The sequence below is a fragment of the Manis pentadactyla genome, chromosome 3 (genome assembly GCF_030020395.1).
Source record: "Manis pentadactyla isolate mManPen7 chromosome 3, mManPen7.hap1, whole genome shotgun sequence".
Taxonomy (NCBI): domain Eukaryota; kingdom Metazoa; phylum Chordata; class Mammalia; order Pholidota; family Manidae; genus Manis; species Manis pentadactyla.
The window spans coordinates 81,159,779-81,185,292 of record NC_080021.1 but is presented as its reverse complement, the minus strand read 5'-3'; the positions used below and the strand labels follow the sequence as shown (position 1 = coordinate 81,185,292).

At 39.1% G+C, this 25,514-nt stretch overlaps 1 long non-coding RNA gene across 2 annotated transcripts in view; it reads right to left on the bottom strand.

The window, feature by feature from the left end:
- The window catches only part of LOC118908911 (uncharacterized), a 71,748-nt gene that overhangs the window by 6,427 nt on the left and 39,807 nt on the right, over positions 1 to 25,514 (bottom strand). Inside the window, exon 3 of one of the 2 annotated variants that reach the window (XR_005023422.2) lies at positions 674 to 794. This is a non-coding gene — a long non-coding RNA (uncharacterized LOC118908911). The remainder of the gene's footprint in view (positions 1 to 673; positions 795 to 25,514) is intronic. The other variant, XR_005023423.2, reaches the window with a different exon arrangement.

The following is a 25,514-nucleotide window of genomic DNA, read 5'->3' as shown; positions in this document are numbered from 1 at the left end:
TGGCAATTTCTCTACTTGTAGGATTTCATTCTAAGATTTACTCACACAACTGTGTAGAATCGTACACATAAGTCTGTTCATTACATTGTTTTTAAAAATAAGAATTACAGAACGAATCTAAATGCTGATCAACAAAGGGCTGCCAAAAAATAAATCTTGGTTCTTTTAAGCTAAAGGAGTTGAAAAGAATGAGGTGGTTCTGTATCTACTGAAATAATAAGAGAGTTTATATTGTTCAGGGAAAAAGGGATTCTGTGTGTGTGTGTGTGTGTGCGTGTGTACATTATGGACAAAATGTTTGTGTCTTCTTAGATTCATACATTGAAACCCTAACTCCCAATCTGATGGTATTAGGTGATGAGGGTGGAGCCCACATCAATGAAATTAGTGTTTTTATTCAGCTATAGTGGGATTTGGGTGCAGGTCCAATCAAAAAGAGACATGAGAGATATGATCTTTCTCTCCACCATGTGAGGACACAGCAAGAATGCATCCCTTTGCAAACCAGAAAGAGAGGTCTCACCAGAAACTGGACTGGCTAGCACCTTGATCCTGGACTTTTCCAGCCTTCAGACCGTAAGGAATCAATCTCTGTTATTTAAGCCGTTCAGTCACAGTGTTTGTGTTACAGCAGCCTGAAATAAGACTTTGTGCGTGTGTGTGATGTACATACACAGCAGAGGGGATCTTCACCAGCTGCAACAGTGCTTACCTCTGGTCTGCGATTGGCAGGAAGGCAAGGATGAGGGCCTGAGAATGCAGACCAAGTATATGAGGCATGGATGAATACTGACCTGTTAAAGATATACACACACCACACTGAAAAAGATCCCTTCCCTTGGAAGCTTTTATCGACTGGTAATAATAATAATAATAATAATAATAATAACAGCAATCATTGCAGTAATAGTAAATCTTTCAATAGCATCCACAGTCCACTGGGAATTATTCAAAACACTTTATTTATATAAGCCTTGTTTCATATAATATCCTATTGAAGAGAATCCTTGATTACTTCTATTTTATATATGAAGAAACCAAGATACAAAAAGATGAAGGATGTTGCCCAAGTGGTGCATCAGAGATGAGAAGAGCTGGGGTTTCGGTCAGCTGGCCCCTCGGCTGTGCTGTCACCACTCCAAGAGGGTGAGCGGGCAAAGTGATGTGGACCCTGCCCCCAAATCCCACCGTGGCTGAGGAAAGGCTACCTAGCAGTTTGCATCACTAATAGACCAAAAACAAATAAGAGAATGATAGCAGGCCTATGCTACTTGGATGTTATTTCTGCATATTCAATAAGCATTGCTGTTTCCCTAGGAACCAAAATTTTTGGTTTTATGACCAGTTTAATCCTTAGAAGAGACTTTAATAGTCCAAAAGTCCCTTCTCCTTCATGGGTCAGAGTTGAAGTTGTGGAGGGTCATTCAGGAGTGAGCATCTGTGGCCCCAAACTTCCTGGGAAGACCACACAGTTCCAGCGGACTCCTCTGCTCTGTGGCAGGCCCAGGCCTCCTGGCATCTCACTCCTAGCTGGTCCCTGGGTGCAGTGCTACAAGGAGCTCAGCACTGGAGAACCCCTTTTCAGTGGGAGCACCTGGCAGGGAGACTAAACCCCGAGTTGGCCTTTTCCTGAAGCTCATGCAGCTAAGCCAAAGCTCACCAGCAGGACCAGACACCCAACGGTTCAGCGCCTACCAGATTCCAACTCTAGTCTGGAATGTATCAGTTTTTAAAGTAGCACTATCATAAATCCCTCACTGATAAAGAGTTATAGTCCTCCTCAGCCCCGAGTTCACGATCTCTACAGTAAATTAGAGGCTTAGCAGAGCACATTCACTTTTGCCAGGCTCTTGATTTAAAGCTGAGGTCATCATTGCTTCACCTGTCCAAACATACCATCTACCACTCAGAAGGAACTTAGATCCTCTCAACTATTTAGCTCCACTATGTTACAGAACAATTTTTTTAAAATATTTAGTCTTCAAGGGCAATTTCTAAATACATGTTGGTGAAACCAATAGGTGGTGGGAACATTTTTTTTTCTAAGTGTTATGTAGGTCCTATCAAACCTGAGTGAGGAACAGTTGGTACCTACCTATCAGTTTGATTTATTACATGAGTAACATTGTGCCCAGGGCTGGATGTCAGAACTCCAGAGTCTCTGAGTTACCCTAACACTGTTCAAAGAGAAAGTTACTCAAAAGACCTGCTGTGATCCCTACAGGGCCTTACTATAAGTGAACTTGAGAGACGGCTGGCCGTGATTTTCCGTGAAGAAAGTGAGTAAATGTAGCTTGGCAGGAAATGCCTGGAAAATGTGAAGCCAAGGAAGGGGTGAGGAGGCAATGTCAAAGCAAAGGTTGTGTTTGTGACAAGAAGTGAAAATCATGGCATTGCCAAGCTATTTCCAAACCAAGTCGATGAAGACAGAAAAGAAAACTGGCTTCTGAAGGCTTTAAATAAATCCTCTGTTTTCCTAACAGCTCTTCTTCCAAACCTCTGACTATCTTTAGCCGTAATCACCTGCAGTCCATATTGGCACATCAGTATTATAATTTAGTGTTGTGGTTTATGTTCACAGCCTCACGGCAACCTTCTATATTTACTGTGAAAGTGAACCGAACTGAGCTTGTATTTAAATGTAAGTGACTGAAACTACGAGAACATACATAATGACAAAGACTGTATGACAGTGTCTATATTTACAACCAAACACATTATTTTGGATGGGCCAGGAAGAGCAGGGCAGGGCAATTTCAGAAATGTCAATACATCTCTTTCCTATGATGACATTTTTAAATTGTACAAATCTATTTTTATGTGCTTCCTGATGTGTTATATAATTTTAAGTCTGTCATAAAATTTTTGACCATGGAAAACCTTACTATGGTCTGGGGTGTCAGAAAGGTCAACCCCACCCATCTCTGCACTGTTAATTCTCCCAGTGTCACATTCAGTCACCCTTCCCTTTAAATATGTCCTCAGGCTCCCTGCCAGCTATAAAATTAAGTCCAGACATGGTCTCCACCTCACTCAGTCTGTGGTTTGCTCAGCTTAGTTCTGAGGTCCCAGCTCAGCCTCCAGGCTCTCCAGCAATCCTGTTTGATCACGCACAATCTTCTGTTATCCAAATGCGCCACATGTGTATGCTGCTTTCCCCTGCTCATACCCTATACATGCTCCAGGGAATTATCATCCTTCCTTTCCCAGGAGTCAGGCCACTCTCTTCCTTGCTCCTTTGAACCTCTGTTCATAGCTCTAGAACAGTCTGTCAATGTTGTGATCATCCATTTATTTTTCTGCCATCTCTACCAGACCTACTAGATTTCTCATGTGCATGTGCTATGTCTTATTTTGAAAATAATTCAAAATACCAGAGGGATCAATGAGCTCGATTTGCTTGATGTGTAGGCATAATTGAATGAGAGTCTTTTATAGCACGGTAATACTACCTTCATTTAATGAAAATGTCCTTGGTTTGAGAACTTCATTCAGTTTTGAGTGGGGTTAGATTGACTCTTACTTTGAATTGCACTGCCAGAGTGATTTTCTTAAACTGTAAAGCTCATGTCAATTGCCTGCTCAAAATTTTATCTTCCCCTCATCTTCCTTAGCCTTCCCAGGAATGCTGAACCCTTTCTTGTACCTCAGGAAACTGTATCTCAGGGCAGGTAAATCAGTTGCCTCAAGGCAACAGTGAAAAGCGGGGCCCTGAGGTAGGTGCTCAGTTGTGTCTGATGCCAAAGCCACAGCTCTCCCCAGTGTTCTAGGACAGATTCAAATTCTTTGACTTGGTTTATAAAGAGCTTTCATGACTGGATCCTGTTTATTTCTCCAGCACAACTTTTCCCACCAGCCCCTGAACACCAGATCCATTGAGGTTGGCCAACCTGAGCTATTTTCTCTTGTACATCAGGCCCTTCTCCTGCCCTGGGACAGGGATTCTCCTGGGCTGGACCACACCATCATCCTCACTCCCCATGTTGTCTGTTCCCATGCCTCCTCCCCAGTCCATACCATTACTGTTTGCTTCAAAGGCATGGGTTTCCTGAGGCCCTAGGACTTAGCACAGTGTTTTGTACTCAACAAAACTATTTATGAATTGTGTGTGTACTTGAAATCTTCAGTGAGTAGGAAAGGTTAGTAACTCACCCCATTTTGTTTATAATTAGGAAGTAATTTGGACCTTAGGAATAGGAATTCCCAGGAACAATGATGATAAATTAAAGGACAAATCAAGAAAGTACATATTAACATATTAACAGGAGAGATGATGAAAATCCACAATGTGAAAAACCTATCAGATTTGTATATGTGCTAATGTTGAACATTTTCAGTATCAAAAATGCATGATTATCAAAAAACTTGATTTTTTGGTGAATCTAGTTCATCAGACTCCATAACATATCAACAAAAATGTTGGAAGTTTAAGTCTTTAACACTGAAATAAGAAGATTAAATAGGCTTTATCTGCACCACAGGAAAATAGAATCACTTCATTTAATTAAAGCCAAAAAAAGTCGCATTACCTAGATATTAACTAGTAACAGAGCAAATATCACAAATATCTCAAATATTAAGTAAGCTGATTGGATTATGTATTTGTTTCCTTATTTTACGGAACATATTTTTAAAATAGTTTACTCATGCCTAAGGACACAGGGATTTGCCTTTTAGAGGTCATTATTATGGTGATATATAGGTACAATAAGATTTTTTATGTGCATTGGTCCATATATCTTACTAAGCATGTCATTTTATGCAAGATACTGATTTAAAGAGCGAGAAGCATCTGACTTGTTGGTAAGTGTATTTTAACACTTCTTACTGAAATTCAGATGATGTTAAATTTTAGGTCATTTCATTTGATGGTTTTCACTCCTCATTCAGCCCCTCCCTGCTCACTGTCACCCTCACATTACTTAACGCTGTCCCTCAGATTAAGACAGAAAACTGTTCAGCACAGCACCTGAATCCACCAGCTTTATTTATCTTAGAATAAGACATGAGCTTTCTTTCATCCTGCAGGTAATATGAATGACCTCTCTCTTTCCATGCATAGAGTTCTATCCAAAATAAAATATGGCCCTGTTACTATCCTAACAGAAAATGATGTAAGGAAAAATTCTTCAGTTGATCATTGAAAACTATCCTTCATTTTGACCTGCTTAGCTGGGTGCACCAACACATGATTGTGGAAGGTGGAGTTGACAGAATTCATACTCATAAAACATATTTTTAAGTTATATCTTCACCAAAACTTCAATCCTGGCTTTATCTTCTGCCCATATTATAATCTCTTAACAAAATTTGTAGCTTGCTTTCTAGTGGTTCAGGAAAGAGCAGGTAAATATGCTCTTGATCCAGAGACAATGTAGCTCATTTCTCATGGTAATCTTAGAAGAAGCATTTTTTAAAACTGTTTTATCTGGAGGTAAAACTAAACCTTTAATATTACATCTATAAAATCTTTGCATTTTTATTCAGTATTTTCCACTCTAGTTTTTTTTTCTTTTACAGCCCTTTGAGATAGGGCCAGTTCAAATAATTATTATTACCTTTTACACATAATTAAGTAAGCTTGGAGTGGCTGAGGGATTAGTCCCAGCTCCTGAGTGGTGGTAGTGCTAGGAGGTCATCTCCATGTTCTGCATTTTAGTCCTTAAGCCCTTGCCTGAACTGCTTGGTAGGATATAATCTCCTTTATTGCTAGGTAGGATGGGAGCAACTGTATTTAATGAATCTCCAGATATCATAAGCCACTTGACAGAACTCTAATTTCTCCTCCTAAGGTTTACTTGAGTCACTTGACAAGCAGGGAAAAAAAAAACCAAACTTTCTCTCTACCCAAAATTGGCTCAGTGGCTGGGCACTAACTTGAACTGACAAAAGACAGGTTAACAGGAGAAAAAGGTTTATTTCATGTGCATGTGGAAGCTCTCATAGAAATGAAATAGAAAATCCTCAAAGACGTGGTCGGACCTGGAGAAATACACACCATTTAAAAAAGGGCAATGAATTTGTGGAGCAGTGACCAAGCAAAGGAAAAGGGTTTCCTGCAGTAAACTGTGCGAGGGTAAATGTATGAGGAACTTAATAGAAGATAAGGGTGATTTTAGTAAAGTTTGTTTGAAGATTTCTCTTAGTGCTATCTCCTGGCCAATAAGAATCTAGAGTCATCTCCTCTGAGTAAAAGACATTTTATTCTTCCTGGTAAGAAAGAGGGGAGAGGGTCACCTTCACAAATGGAAATTTATGGATTGCTTTTAAGCAGATAGGGGAGGATAAAGAGCTTTTCTCTACAGTCTTCTGTTTCTCAGTTACCTTCAGTTCAAAACAATCCTTATGCCAAAGTGGCCTATTCTGAGATGGCATATTCTGACTCCTTCACACCTAAGTGCCAGATGGTATAATTCTTCAAAGAATAAGTCAGTTATCCCTATCTGTTGTACTGAAAAGATGGTTCCAAAAGGGCCTCGGTTCCTGGGACTGGTAACCTTGGGAGGGAGGACAAAGAGAAAAGAGGTAAAGAACAGAGGAGGAAGAAGCAAAAAAAAAGACAAATGCCATCGTTATTAGCATTACAGCAGGTGAATCTGGCCCACTGGAATCAGTATTGTCAAGATGATTAGAATGACAGACAATACACAAATTGTGTCCACATATGGATGCACTGTGACCAGTTGGTTTAATTTTGAGAGACTGACAAAATGGACTGGGGGCAGTTTTGCCAACATCTATGACTACATCTATCATGAATGTAAAGGTTATAAAAATTAATGAGAGAAGTCACATGTGTTTTATGCAATATAAACAAATTGATGCAGAGAATTGAGCCAATTATCCAGAGCTTTGAAACAAAACCATCCTTCCCACAACTATGACCATCATTCTTCCCTCCTTGCTACCCCACCACTAAAGAAAAGCAACTGAATTACTTTTGACATAATTATCTTGGCATGTAAAGTGTAAGACATTTGAGGGTCTGAATTATTTGGCAGGGCTAACCTTCTATCCTATACTTTGATTTTGCTAGCTTCTCTAATAGTTGTCAGAATTTTAGAGTTAACTGTGTTGAGTTATAATAAAAATATTGGGCAAAAAGTAAACCCAACAAATATCCATACCAGCATTACCTCATTGAATTTATTTGCTTTTCTACCTTACTGTTCCAACATGGCTGATTATGTCAGACAGCTCTTTGGGTGCATATCAAGGATGAATATGTGAAAAATGCAACATTTACATATTTGCCTATTTTATGGCTCATATTGCCATGCATATACTGCTGAATAATGTCTGAAACAGGAAGAAAAGAACATTCAGTTTTTTTAATGCCTCTTCCCATTTGCCTTTGCAGGTGGCTACTTTAACCCTTTCAAGGGTTTCAGTCTTCTTCATGTGGCCCTGAAGTTTCAGGCCACACACGGCAGCCACCTCCTGAGATCACAAGGTCCATGACCCACTTAACATGCTGAATTCCTGTTCTAGTCCTTGCTTCCTTCTCTCTGTCAGAGAGTCTATTTGGATTCAGCAGCATTTGGTAGGTAAATTCTCTTTAGATCCTTAGACTCAATGATCTAGAATGTCATATATTTATCCAAGGCTGGGGCTGGGGTGGGGGATAGGTAGAACATCAAGAAAAGCCTGTGAATTTAATGCTGTAGCTTAAGTTATTTTTGTAGACATCCTTAGGCAATAATAAGAAGGATACTACCCAGATTGGTAGTGCCTACAGAAACTCTACTGATTGAGAATAGATACAATAATTGTGCTAGAAGGTAGCACAGATGAGCACAGAGAAAGTGCTCAAAAAATATGTAATAAAAAAGCAAGATTCAAAGATTAACAACTTCTGATTCACATATTGGTCAAGATCAATGACCAAATTTACCAGATATTTCAAAATCTTCCCTTCACTTAGTGCTACATGGTCAAGTCAACAGTGAAAGACAAAATGTCAGACTAATTAACTGAGCAATTCAGGCCACAAAATCTACTATATACTTTCTGAGCTTCAGTGAACAATTTTCAACTTCACACTGAAGATTATAAATATGGAGATAAGGAGTGTTTCCATATGCAACATGCACTCAACATCTGAAAGCAATTCAGATTATATTGCCTTTTATTATACAGGAACACATTTATTTAAAATAGCAAAATAGGATAATAAGTATCTTTACCTGACATTTCTTATTAACTGTACATCATTATCTGTTAAGAATTGGTTTCCAGAAAAGTAAAAGGCCAGAGTAAACAAGGGCTAAGACAAAGAGATGTATCTTCCTTTATATCCTTAACCCCATCAGAGCGGACCACAACAGGAAGCAGAGTCTCTGCGGAGGTGGACTGGAAAAGCCTCTGTCTCCCTAGGGGCGGAGGGAAGCCCTGTCATAAAGCCATGTGGAAGAGCAAGGTCATCACCTAGGTCATTAAAGTTGAAATTTTTCTTCTGAAAAAGCGAGAAAGTTCACTTCCTGTTTGGTGTTACACATGTAGGTTGTTCTCTCAATAACCGAAGTGAGGACATAGTACGTCAGGGTTTCTTGTTCTTGCCTTCTGTATCAGTCTGCTAGGGCTGCCATCACAAAATATTGCACACTGGGGAGCTTAAACTACAGGTCTGGAGGCTGGAAGTCCAAGATCAAAGTGTTGGCAGGGCTGGCTTTCTGAAGCCTCTCTCCTCAGCTTACAGATGCTTGCAGATGGCTGGCTTGCCATCATGTCCTCATGGTCTTTCCTATGTGCATGTGCATCCCTGGTGTGCCTTCTTCTGAGGGCACCAGTCACACTGTTAGAGCTCTGTCTTCATTACCTTGCTTAACCTATGTTACCTTCTTAAAGGCCTTATCTCCAAATAAAGTCACATTTGGGTTAGAGCTTCAACATATGAATTTTGTGTGAGGTGGGGAGAGGAGACCCAGTGCAGTCCCTAAAACCTACCCTGGGACAGAACTGAGTGGATCTGAACTAAGCTCCATAATTTCCTATTTATCATGTACATATTTTGAATTCACTCTTAAATCTCTACCTTTATGTGCTTGGAGGTTGTGGGTAACTAATATTATTGATATCTGGTACTTTGAACTTTTTTGTATTTTAGAAGGCACCTTTACACCTACAGGGTAGGTTTGGCAATTAGTATTACTATTGCATAGCATATAAGGGAACAGATTCAGTGAGATTAAAATGCTTGGTCCAAATCTCATAATCAAACTTAGTGCCACTTCCATATTTGAAAAGTTTCTGGCTAATGTGATGACTTCATTGAACAGTCTAGAACACCAGACCTTTTTTTTTCATCATCTAACTCAGAAGACACCTTACAATGCTGCTACAATGTAAGTGTGATTCTAACCCTGCAATGTTGAGTGAACAGTAAGATCTTAAAATGGGGGTTGGCTTCCCATGTCACTAGGCCCCTGAATTCAGATGTGGGGACTGTGAAATCCAGATGAGAAAGTAAAAAGCAATGTTTAATGGGTCTACATTTACAGTCGACACAATCTGAAGGCCACATCACTTCAGCACACCCATAGTGTAAGATGATGTAGCCGGGAAAGAAGAGGTCCAGTTGTTCTTCATTCTGAGCATGGGCAACACACACAGAAAACAGCTACCTTGAGTAAGTCATCTATCTTCCTGAGCCTTGGCCTCTCTAAAGTGGACTTGTCAGCTTTGCCCAAATCCCAGTGGCACTGTGAGGACCAGGCAGTACACAAAGTGACACAGGCACAGAGTGTCTTGATGGCCACCAGCCATTCTTTTTCTTTTCCACTCCCTAGATAAGTGTTTCAGACATGTGTCTGAAGAAAATAAATCATGTTAAATTAATTCTGCACCCTTCCAATCAAAACCAGTATAAGTATTTGTCTATAAGCTCAGAAAACTTCCCTGATCATTAGTACATAGCTTGCTGGTCCATAGGCACAAATACACAGAATAACATTCCCATTTTATTTATGAAGACAGAGGTGGATAAGGGGATGGAAATGCTAAACACCTTAAGAGGGATGGTAGACTGAGGCCAAGAGCATGGGCCCTGGAATCAAACTATCTGGGCTCTACCCCTGCCACAGTGTGACAGGGACTATCTGTATATCCACGTGCTTCAGTTTCTCACCTTGAAAATAAGGAAAATAATGGAAGCCATTAAAAGAGTTGTTACAGTGATTAAAGAAGACATATGGATGGTGCCTATCACATACTACTGGCATTGTGGCTTAGCGACAGCAGAGCTGGCATCAGACCTGTTCACAGTTTTCTGAGATAAACCACTGGTTGTAGCATTGCTTGTCTGCAGAAGCAAAGTCAAGAGGTTGCAGATGACTAGGGAATTTGGTCTTTAAATTTGGTCCTATGACCATCCAGGGGAAGTTCTTCATTTTCCTGGAATGATATTGCAGAGAGTGAAGTTGAGCAAGTGGTCAGATTTTCCAGGAAAGTCACAGGTTCATCTCAACCTTGTCCCTGGTCTCTCTGTGTTTAATCCATGTGGCAAAAATCTCTGTCCTGCCCACATGCTTGCTGCCAGGCAAGCTCATCTCCTCCAAAGTTGCCTCCAACAGATACCACACCGCCCCTGAAGCTCCACCTTCAGCAATGCATCCCTTTTAAATTACCATGTTTTTAAAATTTTTGCTGAGCACTCTTTCCAAAGGTAAAATGCCTTGGAAGAGTTATAATAAGGCTTCTCATGAAGAGCTCAAAGGTCAACGTTATACCTCAGAGCTTTGCAGGGACAATATCCATTTAATAATTTATCCTCACTCACATTTTCCTTCTGTTTTTTTTTTTCCTTAACTTTTACCAGGTGCTAATTTCTGTCTCAGTGTTTGAACATGCAGTGTCTGCATTCCTCTTCTGAATCGAGTGAGATTCACTGTCAAGCTCATTTCCTTCAAATCCACACACAATCTCTAATCAACACTGTCTGAGAGACTTTCTCTGCCTCTGAGTTCTTATGTGGTTGAAGTATCCAACATTAATTATATTATTTTTCTTGAAACGTGCAGTTTGTGTGTATGTATTATCAATCTTCCTAGCTGGAAGATGCATTTCTCAAGAACAGAAACAATTGCTTTTTAGTTCCATGTGTAATCCTTAATATGCTGTCTATGGTAATAAAATCTGTAGTAAATTAGCAGTAAAATGAATATATTCTTTTAATATTTGCCATTTTTAAAAATATTATACAATTCAGACCAGCTACACAAAATGATAAAGATATTTAAGCAATACAGTTTACACCAATACACATTTTAATAGTTTTAACATTTAGAGTAAATCTGTTTAATGTACTAAAGAAAACATTTCTCTGACCCTTGAAACATATTTTCAGAAAAAAATGTCCTTGTCAGTTAGAGGTCTGAGTCATTATAGGTGAAATGCCCAGGATTTTCTTTAAACTATGCCAGCAAAAAAGAAAATAAAATTGAATTAAAAAAATTGAACATTGATGATGGGTGTTCATGGAGATGAATCTATTTTTACATACATTTGAAAATTTCCAAATAAGACAGAAAACAAGACATAAACTTCCTAAGTAAGAGAATAATAAGAGAAAATCTCTGAGGCAATAATGAAGCATGCTTGTTAACCACTTACATAACCCAAATAATGATGGGGAGGGGCAAAACAAAGGTGTGGGAACATTCCCAAAGTCAGAGTTCAAAGCAGGAGAGCTCAAGAGTGCAATTGCAAAACTAGCTTAGGAGCCCCATCGAGGGTGTTTAGTTCTTTTTATGGATTTTTTGAAGAATTGCTTTATCACCAATGATTTGGGTGACCCAGAAGATGATATTAATCTACAGAAATAGTCATCAGTGACTCTGAATTGAAAGTCAGAAGAGTCAGTCTCTGAGTGGGAAAAAACAATTTATTTTTTTTACAGTTTTATTTTTATTTATGCACAAGAGAAGATATATTTAAAAAGACTTTTAAGATATTTCTTTCTGTAACAAGACACAAATCCTAAGTGATTATAAATAGGAGTAATAAATAAAATGGTGACTACTCCAATATTTCTTGATGGCTATTGTGTGCAGGCATTGTTTTGGGTGTTGGGGATACATTAAGAAAAGATGCTGTCCTCTGAGCCCCCACATTCCAGTGGGTTGGAGGCAGGTTTTTAAAATAATGATTATGTGGTAGGTGACAGTATGTTAAGGCTCTGGAGACAGACTACACAGGTAAGGGGAATTACAAGCGGTAGAGGCCAGAGGCGGGGCCGTCCACCTCATATATGATCATCAGAGCAGAGGCTGGGTGGTGTGCTGGAGGAGGTGCACCTGCAGGAGCCCTGTAAAGGTGGGGTCCCCTGTGTTGGAGGGGCAGTGAAGAGATGGGAGTAGCTAGAGCTGAGCGAGTGGAGGTCACCAAGGGAGGGAAAAATTCTCTTAATTTTGTGAGATAAACAGCCTTAAAATTACAAAATTACATTTTAAAATACACGTACAGTTATTTATAGCAAGCATAGAATGTTTCCTAAACATAGGGATGTTTCAACATTGGAAAATGTTAACTTTAAAATGTATATAACATAGTTGTGTGGGTCTGTCAATCTATGTGTGTGTGTATATATATATATATATATATATATATATATCATAATGGCTGCAGAAAATTGAGAGTGATAAACATTTAAACAAATAAAAGGATTTTAGAGAAATAATTTTTATGAAAAATACTGCTTATATAATTACTTTTAATGAACTGCACTGTGCTTTAATTTAAGTGGGAGCCTTCCATTTTTCTTTTTAAATTCCTTATGAAGTACTATTGCATCATCTTTCATTTTCTATTATTTAACTACTTTACATTTGTTTTGTGTATGACATAGAACATATAATTCAAACTTATTCTGTCTCAATCTTAATATTAAATGTTTGTATTTCAGGTCCTTGTAAGAAGTCAAATGATTAGACAAATTTGGAATACTGTCTTTGAATTTATTTTAAGAAATAATTACTTTAACCTCTTAAAGTTGTGAATATTACATACTTCAATTGTTGTTTGCAAAGTTTTGGATCCTGGTTTAATTAAGTTCATAGTGATTTAATTACTATAGCAGATAATTAAGCATGTGAAGAGGGGCAGTTCCTTTAATCTTTGTTTTCTTTCTTTTTAAAACCTCATTTTCTTCATCTGCTAATAACAGTACTTGGCCTGAGAAGCTTCACAGAAACCAGTGATGATCTGCAAATGTACTGTGCATTTAACGTTCTTTTGACAGCTATAGAATACAAGACAAATGTGTATCATTACCAATAGTCACCTAATCTATTTGCTACCATGTTTGAATCCTCTTTAAAAATTTCCTCTAATCTCTTGCTGAATTACTGGCATGTTTCCACTCATGTATTTCTCTCTTCTGAACCTTGAAGACTGAAGGTGTCATCAATTATGCACTGTATCTGGCATAGGGCCCAATCACAGGGTCCAGGTTGAAAGCAGTGACCTTCCCTACACATTCATAGTATGCTACCAGTGCTGGTGAGGACTCCTGTCCAGTGTTGTCTCTGGGCCAGACAAGCTACAGCTGAGAGGACTGCGGTAGGGGGAACATACTCTGCGCAAATCAGCACCTCTGAGGTTTGCACCAAATCCATGCAGCCCTGCCCAGCAAAAACCCAAGAAATGCTTTCTGATGATTGGTTGGGTCCCTGAATTTCACAAGGTTTTCAAATAACTCATTTGACATGCAAACTTTCCACCCAGAATATGGTGTTAAAATGTGTCTACACTTGAAATAAGTCTCTCAAGGATAAGGCTCTCCTTAGGATTTAGGCATAATTCAGTACGTCAACTGATTAAACAAGGACCATGAGTTTGAACTATGAGGCATTTGTAATATCTTTAGTCATCATATCCATAGCATGAGGTGTGTCTCAAAGGTTAGGATGTGGTCCAGAGTGATATCAGAACTTAGGTCGTACCACAAAAGCTGGAGAAAATTGTCAAATACTTAATGTATTTCTGTTATAACATGTAGCCTGATATAACTAACACATATAACATGATAATTCTGTAATCATACTGCCTGGCAAGAATTGGTCATAAACAACGAATTCTTGGCTAGATGGAGCCAGAAATCTTTCAGGGGAAGTAGGAAGGCAATAACATTTTCAATGCCACTGAAAAGAGGTTTCAGAAGGAATCCCTCCATTCCAGGATAACATCTTTAAAGTGAACAACCTGCTTTCTGTATTCCTAAAATCTAGCACTGCTTGTTGTGACCAGCCTGCTCAGGAAAGTTATGCCAAAGATGTAGACCTATCAGAAAGAAATGTTAAAGCCCCCAAGTGTGGTCATTAGCCATAGGAAGCTCCATGTTGTCCCTCACAGGTCAATCACATTCAAGGTAGCTTATTAATAACTCATTTGTAGTTGTTCATATATTCTGGGTATGTATTCTTTTAAAGCTCAATACCTTTATTGGGGTATGATAGACATACAAAAAGTCATACATAATGAAGGAGTACAGCTTAATGAGTTTGGAAAGAAGTACACACCATGAAACCATCACCACAGTGTAGCCACAAACATATCCTTTACCTCTAACAATCTCCTACTTCTCTCTTTATTATTATTACTATTAATTATTAGTATTATCACATTACTACTTTATTAATGATTATACTTTATTAATGATTAGTATTATTGCTATTATTACTGCTTTGTTATCACTTTATTAATTATTATTACTAATATAATAATACTTAGAAGAGCACTTAACATAAGATTCACCCTCTTAGCAAATTTTAAGTATATAATATAGTATTGTTAACTCTAGGCAGTATGCTATAGGTAATGTCAATCTCTAGGACTTCATGTTGTGTAACTGAAACTTTGTACCATTTGACTAATACCTCCTCATTTCCTGTCCCTGCCCCCAGCCCCCTGCACTCACCATTCCCCTCAATGCTTTCATGAGTTTGACTATTTTGAATCCTCAGAGAGATTGTTTATGTAGTATTAGTCCTTCTATGTATGGCTTACTTCACTCAACATAATGTCATCCAGGTTCCAAGCATTATTAATCACCCTAATCGGTTCCAGGCAAGAATGAGAAGTTTTCTCTGACTTCATTTTATATTTACCTTTTTCCTCTCTACCAATGTACAACTGCCTGGTCTCACTGTGACCCATCTCTCTGTGTGGCAATAAATCTCATGTATGTCCAACATTCCTGCTTTCCAATACTTGACAAATCATACCTTACTATAATGGGAAAAGTACTCTTGAGACATTTCATTCCCAATAATCATGGCTTCTAATTTTCTCATTGTTGACCATATAGAAGATAAATGGATATAGCTTAGAATAAGAGTTAATGCTTAACTTTCAGTTTACACACACACATACAAACATATGTACACATATTTATCTGTCTTCAATAGCAAGGAAATAGTCTTGAATACCAGAGTTTTCTAAATTACAAAGGCTTTCCTTTGCCAAGTAAAGCTTGGAATTCTAAACACTGTTTTATCAGGAATAAGGATGCATGATTTAATCATCAGAGCAGTCTTCTCACTACTGATGCCAGGGTTCTTGTTTGTGGAGTCAAAGAATGAATTTAGCAAACACCCAAGGTAGGAGAGCCAGGGAGAGGCTCTTACTGAGATTATAGTGAGAGGACAGAGCTCCTGGCTCACACCAGGAGGGGACAAGAGAGCCTGTAGTGGTAAATTGTCTAGGGATTTTATAGACAGTTGAGGATTTGGGGGAATGTGAAAAAAAATCTTAGGGGTGTGGACTTGTTAAGTGGTCCTTGGATATTTAGAATTAACTTAACACAAGCAACTTCCTGCTCTGATGATTTCTCCCTGAGATACCAGAGTCTTGGTCTGGGAGCATATCAAACAAGGTCACCTGCCCAACCCCCAAGGTGGGCTGAGGTATTGTTTGCTAAAGAGTAAGTTAAGAATCTTACTTCCTAACTTCCTGGGTGTTAAAATGCAATCTTATCTTTAAGGTGGAATCGTTTCTGCCTTTTACTATGTTGTTTACAGCTGGGTCTGCATGCTAAATTAGTTGCCCAGTTTGCAAATAACCTCATGAGGTCTGAAGGAGGAGAGACAGCACATGGGCCTGGGCCTTTTAGCATGCTAAGGTGAATCTTACACATGATCACAAATGATTAGCATAATAAAAACATGTGCTATTCTTCTTTATCTGGGCTATATTAACTGATCTCTCTGAAGAATGACTCTAGAGCTTAATGTTTAACACAGAGTTTGGCAGGGGGTTTCCTTGTACATAATTACATTGCTCTGTAATTATCCTGCCTTGCTTTTTCCAGAGGCCCTCAGCCTACTCTGACTACACGCCATGGTCCCTGTCTCACTACAAAGCAGGAACAGTGGCATGGACTTGTTTTTGTGTAAGGCATTGATCTGCTTCCCTCCAAGCCCTGAATTCTTATGTTGAAGTCTTGACTCCCAGTAGCGCAGAATGTGACTCTATTTGGCGACAGGGTCTTCATAGAAGTAACCAAATTAAAATGAGATCATTAGGGTGGATCCTAAACCAGTAAGACTGGTATCTTTACAAAAAAGCAAAACTTGGAGATGGATATGTTTACAGAGAGAGAGTGACGTCAATATGAAGAAAGTGTGTACAAGCCGAAGAGAGAGGCTTAGGACAGAGCTTCTCTCATAGCCCTCAGAAGCATCAATCTTGACAACTCCTTGATTTTGGACCATGAGACCATACTTTCTATTGTCTTAGCATCCCAGTTTGTAGTGCTTTGTTATGGCAACCCCAGCAAACAATTGCAGACACTTAGGCTAATTCAACACACAGGAATTAAAAGGCTAACTAGGTACCAAATCTGCACTTGGCTCTGGGGGTAGACTCATGAATGTGGTTCCCACCCTCACAGAACTTAAAACTTAGTGGAGCAGACACTAAGCAAACCATCTCATAACTAATTGGGTTGATACCTTTTTTAATCTGGCTGCAAAGGAAGCTGTAAAAGACAGTGTAATAGTGTAAAAGGTTCTTTCTTCTTAAAACATCAGTCTCCTTGGAGCTAAATGCCATGCTTACTGGTCCACTTTGATTTGCTGCTGCTTGTTGCCCCGCCAGGTGTGGGCCTAGGACCATGTGGGGACACCTCAGGGCTCTGGGCTCAGGGAAAGCCCTGTAAGCTAAGACTTGAAGGATGGGAGGAGATGTCCAGGTGAAGAGAGTAAGAAGAGTATTCTACTGAAAGGAAACTGTTTTTAAGCCTCCTCGGTTCTCCCAGGTTTGCCTAATTTCACAAAGCCAGGAGAATGTCAGAGCTAAGGTACAAAGCCTGTTCTTGCCTCTAGGCCTGTGTTCTCAGCCCTTACAGTGTGCTAAGTACTAAGATCACTCTGGCATCCTCAGGAGGGTGGTCCGAGTGACATGAGCCGGCGTCCTGCCCTGTGTCATCACGAAGCAGTGCACGCTGAACACAGCACCAGGGACAGCCACCATACAAGAACCACATATGAAGTGCAAATTACATGCATGATACTCTGCTGAATGCCTTATATAAAGGAATATAAAGATGACTAAGAGATGTTCTCCACCCTCATTCAAAATGTACTCCATTCCCACTAAGATGAGGGCTCTTACTAGTTATTCACTTGGTAACAGTGGTTAGGTTCCCACACTCACAAGGAGCTCTTGTTCAGTGCAAGCTGTATTTCAGGGAAGCTGCAGCATATATAGTCCCCTGGTAACTATTCTAGAAACAGCTTGGGTAGTGAGATGCTCAGTTTCAGCATGTTGAGAGGGCCACTGAGGAGGCCTGATGGAATTCTCTGCATGGCCCTTTATTTTAGTATAGCTGAACATCACTCATGGTTCCAGACTTGGGATTTATTTAGACTATCGGGATCATAGGTAATAACATCTAATTTCATAACCAAATACATTATTTCACTATTTAGTTAGATACCACTCAAATCAGTGCTAAGGCTCCAACAAGAACGAGTTGGAAATATATTGAATGTTTTACAAAATAATTTTGTGTCTCTAGGATACATATGCCAAAGATGATACTACAAGCAATTCAAAAAATAAGCCTTGCAGAGAAAATATTTTTCAAGCTTCATTTACATGAGCATTTGTTTATAGTCAGGAGAGAGCTTTCTGCATTTCCCCAGCTCAGAGTGAGCCCTAAGGAGTTTCGGTAGGTGCCCCCTGTGATTTAATTAAAAGATAAATGGAAACTAGAACATAGAAAGAAAAACAGTATGAGGGAAAGGAAATGCAAAAATGAGAAGGGAGGACAGGCGATGAGGGGGGAACAGGAACGGAGCCCAAGCTTCAGCAGAGATGCATTAACTCACAGGAAGGGCTGTAAGCGCAGGCGGAGAACAGGTCGCTTCAGCCCTCCACAGGTGAACAGCGCATCTCAAACTATTTCAGCAGATTGGGAAAACCTACAGCTCTGAAAAAAACAAACAAAATTATGTTGATCTTTTACATCTTTCATATACTATGCTTATTCAGATTCTCTTAATTTTATTGTGTTCTTGTCCAGTTTGCAGGTACAAGCCACAGGTATATAACCTAGAAGAGGTGATTCTGTGGCCTTAAGGCAGCCCACGGTGGGCTGAGGAAGGAGTGAGCCCGGCAGGTATGTGGTTACTGTGGGGGAGAGCAGAGCAGGCCCAGCAGGATAGCCGAGTCTGCAGGGCTAGTTCCCTTCTTTCTAGGACAGTCTCAAAGCTACATGCCCTTCATCCCCTGGGGCCACATTAATTCCCATTATGCCCTGCAGAATTCCCGTTATCACTGCCATGCAGAAGTCAGCAGGCAGCTGTTGGGTGAGAGGAGCAGTCTTAGGTAGAGCCAGACACTTACTCTCAGGCTTTCATGGGACACCTCCCAGCCACAGGCAAAGCAAAGGAGATGTTCAGCCATACTTTCCTCCAGGCACAAAATCAAATTGATTTCCCATGTGAATGAATAAAAAGGTGGATGTCTGTATGCATTTTTCAGTTCTGTTCAGTTTCTCATAAGTGACATTTGAGGTATGTAGGAATAGTGAACATCAGGCTTGAGGACATAATTATGCCCTGGAATTATGCTTAAGTAACTAAGATCAATGTTTAGATGATATTTATATCTAAGTGGCTAACATTAAAAGCCTACCAAGACCATATCATAAATGTAAATTATAGGGGAGGTTGCCTATTTGTGGAAATGAACTCTGTGCAGCTTACTAATTTTTCTGACATTATTCAGCATACCATTACTAGAACATTTATGATTATAATAATTATCTAAGCAGCACTGATTCTAATCCTATAATATTTCAACTAGAATTCACCAGTTAGCCAAGACTTCTGGGAATGTTCAATGTTATAATAATAATGGAGGTAAAGAACTCTGTAGTTGGGATATGCATTTAAGCAAAATGTGTAAGGAGAAGGAAACTGTAACTCAGGATTAAAGATAAGTGTATAAATAAAAAATAAATTCAATGCCTCTCCAATACCCCACGATACAAGACATTGTCATACTCTCTACCAGTAACTTCTAAGTAAGAATTTATGCTAGAAAATAGTAAAGCAAACCCAACTTCCAGAATCATCTACATGATTTCTTTTAAGAGAGACTAGTCCTGGGATCTCTAGCTTTTTTGGCCTCCCAGACTGTCAGTTCTATCCACTTAATCAGGGAACCTGCCTGGATCTGTCTGAGCTCCTCTTTCCTGCGCAGTGGCCTGGAAACTTCCTTCAGGCAGGAAGCTGGGGCAATTGTGGGATTCACCTGATTAGCTTCCCATCTCTCAGGGATCACTACCCTTCATTGCCTGGTGCCAGGTACCTTGAAAACTGCTGTTTCATATACATTTTGTCTGGTTATTTTGGTTGTTTCAGGAGCAAGAGTAAATCCAGCTCTATTACTCCATCTTGTCCAGAAATAGAAGTCAGAAAAGACATGCAAACATTTATGGGGTAAATATTCACAAGAGTGTAAATAATATATACACAGTATCACTTTGAAAACCTTGAAACTTCTTTTACTAGTAGTAGAAGTGTTATGTTTTTAATCATTGTCATATTTTTATGGCCAGAGACATCAATTTTCATGATCTCCTGTTTTTTTGAGGAATGCCAGGGTAGAGGACAGCAGATGCCCTGTGGAAAATCAGGACATGGTCTGAGTGGGAGCCCTGATGAAGGGCTCAGAGGCACTCACAGATGCTAGTGATATTTTTGGAATTTGAAAGTTGCCAAACAAAAGAAAAAAATCACCAAATAGGCATTTTTTAAATAATATTTTTGCTTCAGATAAAGAACATAGCTCTGTGATTTCCTTACAATTTAGAAAAATGTGACAGTATGTGCCATAAGGGCTGTAAACCGAAGTCAATACTGAAATGTGGATCGGAATAGTAAAGCCTCACGTGTGGTGAGGTTGGTGAAAGAGATAAGGAGAAAAAGATGTTCTCAACCCTTCTGCCTCTACTTCCCTATTTGGACCAAGAAAGAAAATAGTGATTTCTAGGACTCTTTAAACACTGACACTTTGTAAAAAGAAAGTGGATCAACATTCTGAGAATCTTCTTTCCCAATATTAGTGCTAAACAAAAATATCAGTATCAATTAACAAGGGAACATTTATTCACATCTAGGCCTGCCAACTTGGGTGGAGACAGAGTCACACTGTACTAGAAAAGCCTCTAGCCTCGCACATTGCCAGGGAAGGGGCCCTTCCATTTTGCCATCTGTGTTGTTTTGGCACCTTGGGAGCTGCTGTGACGTTGGCATTTGTGAATTCTGTCTGCTCTCAGATGGGTGTGCAGAAGGAATGACTTGTTATGAACATGCTTAGTCATTCATTCATTTAGCAATTATTTATAGAGTGCCTACACAGTGCAGTTTTGCAATCCTCTACTCCTTATATTAAACACTGTATCTTGACAAAATATAAAAACCTGGATCTTTGTTAAAAATTTGGCCCTGAAAACAAGGCCTACTACTAGTGCTTCTGAATCTGTGAGGAAAAAAAAGGTGAAAAGATCTAAAAAAGGTTGTGGTGCTAAGCCAAAATTTAAATTTTTAGATAATTTGGGAAAATAATTTTAAATTAAATATTGTGACTATCTATGACATTAATAAACTATATTTGACATAGATTTGTGAATCTATTCCAATAAATATTTCCACTAGGACAAAATGACTGATCTGTTGAGCTGTGGTCTATAGTAAAGGTGTACCCAGTGAGCAAATTTTATTCACCATATTTTCTTTTATGAAGAACTCTGCATAGAAAATGTCTGGGTACATATTGGAGTGGAATGATTGAGGTGGGCCCATTTGGAATGAGTGAAAATTTCTCTCCATGTGACAAGGAACACAGGCAAGGAGAGGGCCTTTGAGACTCACCATCTATTTATGTTAATGCCTGTAACATTGAAAAATGCTACTTCTATTATTTTGGTATAAATCTTTCCTCATTTCCCACATGAAATTTTCAGGAAAGTCTATACTACTCACAAATGGTTTTCGTAAATGAATTCAATCAATATGAGTTTCATATTTGGGTACAAGTCATAGAGCCTAGAGACAGCACACACAGAACAAAGCCAGAAGGCTAGACAGCCCATGGAAAGTAAGCTTTTATTATTTACCAGAACCTAAAAGGAGAATCTTGTATTTCCATACATTATGAAATTGACAGGATTCTGAGTAAAGATCTCTAGGGGGTTAAGAAAACTCCAACTGGAGTCAGAATTACTCATGAAATAAATGGGATTCTAAAGAAAACTAGAAAAGTGTATTTTCATAGTTTTTATCTATAGGTTTTTCATATTTATCTCCCATGAATGTCAAGATGCCTTGTAATTAATTTGTATTTTGGCTTCATTTCTTAATAGTAAAAGTAGGAACAGACATAGTTAAGGGGTAAATGAAATGCACAATAGGATAAGATATAAAAAGTCACTACCTTTATACATTACAAAGACCTCACCAATCATATCTTTCAAATTTAAAAGGTAAGCAACAGAGTTCATGGAAAGTTAATTTGTGACTTTTGAAAGATTATGGAAAAGAGGAAGAATCTCACCAAAGATTGAATCTGGAAAACAGACCACAGCTTGAAGTCTATCATCGACCAGAAAACTTTTAACGTGTATTCTATGATTTTCAAGGACACCAAGAAAGAAAATAGTGATCTCTAGGACTCTTTAAACACTGACACTTTGTAAGAAGAAAGTGGATCAACATTCTGAGAATGTTCTTTTCCAATATTAGTGCTAAACAAAAATATCAGTATCAATTAACAAGGGAACATTTATTCACTTTATGTATTTAAATTCCACCCTGCCTTCAAAGGACACAATCTTCTAATGGGAATTGAGGTCGGGGAACAAAGCTAAAACGTACATGGACAGATAATCTTCCAACTCCTCCTCTCTCCCACAGCTGCTCTTCAGGGGCTTCATCTCCCTTAAAATCTAAAGACCTGAATCTTCTGAAGCATCTGCTTTGAATAGATGGCTATGATTTTTTGGAAAGGTCTCTTGAGTTTGGAAATATTGTTAGTCTTTAAAAAGGAGCCATTTAAGACTTCAGCCCTGACTTTCTCAGAAATGCCCTGCTGTTGACTGAGGAAACCCTGGTGGACCCTTCAAGATTCTTTGTCCCTCCCAAAGAAGTTCATTTGGTCTTCATCTTCTGACTCCTTTTCGCTACCCAGATTCAGACCACATTCAGATCACCCTCCGCATGAATGGCCAGGCCACCACAGCCTGAAGCCCCTGAGTTGATTCCTGCCTACCACCTGAATACCTCTTATATTCACTGTCCAGGTCTAACCCCCTGGCTGATGAGCTGTAGGTGCGTAACCTGCTTTGATTCAGGCCAGGCATTTAATGCCATGTCCAGTTTCACATAAAAATATTGCTAGACCTACCGTGCCTAACTCAGATACTCTCCTACTATCCTGGCCCTTTCCTGGGAACAGGTCTATTCAAATCCATCTGCCTCCACTCCTAGTATGGAACTAGGAATGCTTCCAAAAAAAACAGAAAATGGAAGTCATGTAATTTAATCATACATAGTGGTGAACAATGACTGTGACTTCAAGTCTCCTGTTTTCCTGTGCAGAATAAACTATATTGCAAATACCTAGAAATGTATCCCTTATCTTGGATTTGAAAACTATTAGGCAAAATGTCCATATATGATCTATGTTCCTTCAGGAAGAAAAAAACAAAACAGAAAATGTCATGCTTCATCTTTTGGGCTTGCTATACATGTCTAATGATGTTTGCATCAACATGCACTACTGCATAGAAGTCAAATGTATTTTCACATTTATTTACCTAGAAAGAGAGAAAAAAAGTAGAAATAAAGCATTCAAAATATTCATTCAGTTGACCAACTCAAATATCACCTTTATAGAATTACATTTGAATCAGCATATTTGTTCAATGTAGTATGTTTAGTTGTAGGTTGCTAAAGATGGAAATAAAATAAGAATGCCATTTTAATGGCCTAGCATAAGAACATAGAACAACCTTTGGTTTTTCTTATAATATATGTGTGTGTGTGTGTGTGTGTGTGTATAAAATATTGGAAATGAGTAAAGAATGTCTGCTGTAGCTATGGGTACAAAGTACCTATGACACAGAATTAGAATGGGTTGTTATAGACATAGAATGCCTATCATTTCAAACAGAAACCAAGCTATAATTTCAAACACACATGTAAACATGTATTTCATGTACACATAACACATGTAAATATATGCTCATACATACATATTAAATGTCTTAATTTGATAAACTTTTAAACGTGTTTAATAATGAAGTTACAGGATTCTTCCAGGAACACCCACGTACCACACAAGCACAAGAACATCCTCACTGTCAGATACAGAGAAAAGGAGACCCAACAACAGATGACATCCCAGGGAGCAAAGGGTCCTCCTACCCCAGCTGTAACCTTCCTCTGGGTCCTGTGTCTCACCACTCGTCTCTCCATGTTCATGCAAATATAAAAAGGTAAGTAAAGTTGCTTTAAAATTCTGCAGGATTAGCTGTCATCTCTAGCAGGGATCTCAACCCTGGCTGCCCTTTAGAATCAAGTCGGGAGCTTCTAAAAAATGCCTGTCCTCGGATCTATTTTTTTTTTTACTGTTTTCTAACAGAGCATGAATCAGAATTGTTTAAAGGTCATCAATATTTTTAAGCTTCTAGGTGATTCGATGATGCATGGGTGCTGGAGACCTACTCTCCCCTGTCAAGTGTGTTTAGTTTGCACAACCAGGCTGTGCTTTCCTCATATCCTTACACTCCATTAAAAATGTCAGAAAGGTGATAGTTTTATAAGCAATAGTGAAACAAGCAAAAACTATACCCAAAAAAGAGTTCAGCCATGTATACATGTATAATAAAATTAACTAGGATTAAAACTGAAAGGGGATTTAGAGGCTATATGCCCACTCCTTAAGAGTATATGTAAAGAAGTGCAGTACAGAGCTGGAATACACAGCTCAGGCTCTACAGACAAATGAACATCCGGACCAGTATTAGAGAAAAATGCCCAAGTCTCAGTGTAGCATCCCTAATATTGTGTGGCCTTATCCTTTCAATAGATGTTTACAGTCCATCTATATCATATTCCAGACCCAACCCCAGGCACTAGGAATAGAAAAATGAGCCAGCTGCAGGAGGTACCCTAAAGGGTTTGTGGGAAGACAGCCTGGAAAGAAAGAAAACACACACACACACACACAATGAAACAACAGAGAAAGTACCAAACATGAAACAGCTAATTTGTATTCAGTTTTTTACGTGCCAAACACTGCTCTAAGCAGCTTATATGGATTCTGTCATGTAATCCTCACAGTGCTTCTCACATGTCAACATGCACAAAAATCACATGGACACCTTGTTAAAATGCAGGTTCCAATCCAGTAGTTCTGTGGTGGGACCTGAAAGTCAACATATCTAACAAGCTCCCTGGCGATGCAGCTCATCCTGGGACCACTCCTTGAATAATGATGTTTGGATGGTGGTTCTCAAATTTTGCACACCTGAGGGTGGGCAGAGTGAAACTTACTCATTCTGGTCTCACTCAAAACACAAAATCCAAATGGCAGGAAAGGGAGCCTGTGCCCCTGAGGCTGTAAAGCCCCTGACATGATTTGCATGTGCAGCCAGGAGTGAGAACCACTGCCTCTCAAGTAGGAACTTGTCCAGTTCACAAGGAGGACAGCTGACGCTTCCAGAGGGTCAATGAATTGCCTATGGCCACAGGGCTAGGAAGTGGTAGACTTGGGATTCAAACGAGGACAACTGAACAGCTGAGCCATGCTCATCTCCACTTGCTGATGCCCTCTCTTTATGTCCTGTGACACTAGGGTACTGAGTTTTTAATCAGAAAATAATGCCATGGTGATGTGCAGTACCATCACTTTTGACTAAGGTTTGTTTGTTTTTATACTTGGGAGACAAAATCAGTTTGGATTACAATGCAATCAGGTTGTAATAATGCACCATCTCCCTCAAC